Source organism: Kogia breviceps, chromosome 8, assembly GCF_026419965.1.
Source record: "Kogia breviceps isolate mKogBre1 chromosome 8, mKogBre1 haplotype 1, whole genome shotgun sequence".
In the NCBI taxonomy this organism is placed as follows: Eukaryota; Metazoa; Chordata; class Mammalia; order Artiodactyla; family Physeteridae; genus Kogia; species Kogia breviceps.
The window spans coordinates 27,028,722-27,031,622 of NC_081317.1; positions in this window are offsets into that span (position 1 = coordinate 27,028,722).

Consider the following 2,901-nt stretch of genomic DNA (forward strand, 5'->3'; position numbering starts at 1 on the left):
CTAATTCCTAGAAACACAAAACGTACCAAGACTAAATCACAAAAAAATATAAAATCTGAGAACACCTGTAACTAGAAGAAGTAAAAAAAAAAGAAGAAAAAAAAAATCCCCCAACAAAGAAAGCCCTAGATCCAATGACTTCATTGGTGAATTCTACCAAACATTAAAAAAGAACTAATACTAATCCTTTTCACACTTTTCCAAAAAACTAAAGAGAAGGAAACACTTCCTAACTCATTCTATGAGGCCAGCATTATCCTGATACCAATGCTAGGCAACACTACAAGAAAAAAACAAAACAAAACTACAGACCAATATCCCTTATGAACACTGATGCAAAAATTTTCAATAAAATACTCCCAAACCAAATTCAACAGCATATTAAAATGATTATATACCATGATCAAGTGAAGTTTATTCTTGGAATGCAAGGTAGTCGAACGTATGTAATTGATCAATGTAATACACCATACTAACAGAATGAAGGAAAAAAAACCCACATGATCACCTCAACTGATGCAGAAAAAGCATTTGACAAAATTCAACACACTTTCATGATAATTCAATAAACTAGGAACAGGAGGAAACTACCTGAAAATAATAAAAGCCATATATAGAGAGAGAACATCATACTTAATGGTGAAAGACTGAAAGTTTTTCCACCGAAGATCAGAAACAAGACAAAGATGTTTGCTTTTGACACTTCTTTCAAACACAGTACTAGAAGTCCTAGCCAAAGAAATTAGGAAAGAAAAAGAAATAAAAGGCATTCATAATGGAAAGAAGTAAAATTGTCTCTGTTTGCTGATGGTGTTATATGTAGAAAACCCTAAATATTACAACAAAAAGATGAAACATAATCAATGAATTCATCAAAATAGCAGGATAAAAAGTAAACACACAAAAATCAGTAGCATTTCTATACACTGAAAAGGAACAATCTGAAAAGGAAATCATGAAAACAATTTCATTTACTATAGTTAATGTTTAGGAATTAGCTTAACCAGGAAGGTGAAAGATATGCACAACAAAAACTATAATATATTGCTGAAAGGAGTTAAAGAAGACATAAATAAATGGAAACACAATCTCCTGTTCATGGATTAGAAGTTTTAGTATTGATATCAATACTACCCAGTGATCTGCAAATTCAATGCAATTCCTGTTAAAATCTTGATTTTTTTTTTTTTTCAAAAATAGAAAAACTCAGGACATCCCTGGTGGTGCAATGGTTAAAACTCCACGGTCCCAATGCAGGGGGCCCGGGTTTGATCCCTGGTCAGGGAACTAGATCTCACATGCATGACGCAACTAAGAGTTCACATGCCAAAACTAAGGAGCCCATGTGCTGCAGCTAAGAAGCTGGTGAGCCACAACAAAGGAGCCCGCCTGCCACAACTAAGACCTGGTGCAACCAAATAAATAAATAAATATTAAAAAGAAAAAAAGAAAAACTCATCCTAAAATTTATATGGAATCTCAAGCAACCTCAAATAGCCAAAACAATTTTGAAAAAGAACAAAGCTGGAGTACTCACACTTACTGATTTCAAAACTTGCTACAAAGCTACAGTAATCAAAAGAGTATGATACTAGCAGGCATATACACCAACTGGACAGAATCGAGAGCCCAGAAATGAAAACTTACAAATATGGTCAAATGATTTTTGGCAAGGGTGCCAAGACCATTCAATGGGGAAGGAACAGTCTTCCCAACATATGGTTCTGGGAAAACTGAATGGCCACATGCAATAGAAAAAAGCTGGACCCTCCTAACCCTATATACAAATATTAACTCAAAGTGGATCCAAGGCCTAAATGTAATACCTAAAATTATAAAATTCTTAAAAGAAAACATAGGGCAAAAAATTCATGACATTGAATTTGGCAATTATTTCTTTAATAGGACACCAAAGGCAAAGGCAACAAAAGAAAAAATAAACAAACTGGACTTCATGATATTTTTTAAATGCATGCATCAAAATATGAACAGAGTAAAAAGACAACCCACAGAATGCAATAAAATACTTGCAAGTCATATATCTGATAAAGGATTAATACACCAAATATATAGAGAACTCCTAAAAACTCGATGACAAAAAAAAAACAAAAACAAACAACCAAATTAAAACATGAACAAATGCCTTTTTTTTTTTTTTTTTTTCAGTACGCGGGCCTCTCACCGTTGTGGTCTCTCCCGTTGCGGAGTACAGGCTCCGGACTCGCAGGCTCAGCGGCCATGGCTCACGGGACCAGCTGCTCTGCGGCATGTGGGATCTTCCCGGACCAGGGCACGAACCCGTGCCCCCTGCATTGGCAGGCGGACTCTCAACCATTGCGCCACCAGGGAAGCCCTGAACAAATGCCTTGAATAAATATTTCTGCAAAGACGACATACAAATGGACAATAAGCTCAGGAAAAAGATGTTCAGCATCACTAATGATTTGAGAAATGCAAATCAAAAACTACAATGAGATGCTACGTTACACTGATTAGGATCGCTACTATCAAAAAAATAAATAATCTGTTGATGAGGGTGTGCAGAAATTGGAACACTTATGGACCATTGTTGAGAGTGTAAGGTGGTACAGGCAGTGTGGAAAACATTACAGCAGATGCTCAAAAAATTAAAAATAGAATTACCATAAGACCCAGAAATTCCACTTCTGGGTATATACCCAAAAGAACTGACAGCAGGATCTCACAAAGAGATATTTGTGCATCCATGTTCATAGCAGCACTCTTCACAATAGCTAAGATGTGGAAGAAACCCAAGTACCCACTGAGAGATGGTATATACACACAATGGAATATTATTCAGCCTTAGGAAGACAGGAAATTCTGACATATGCTTCAACATAGATGAACGTTGAGGACATTACGCTAAGTGAAAGAAGCCAG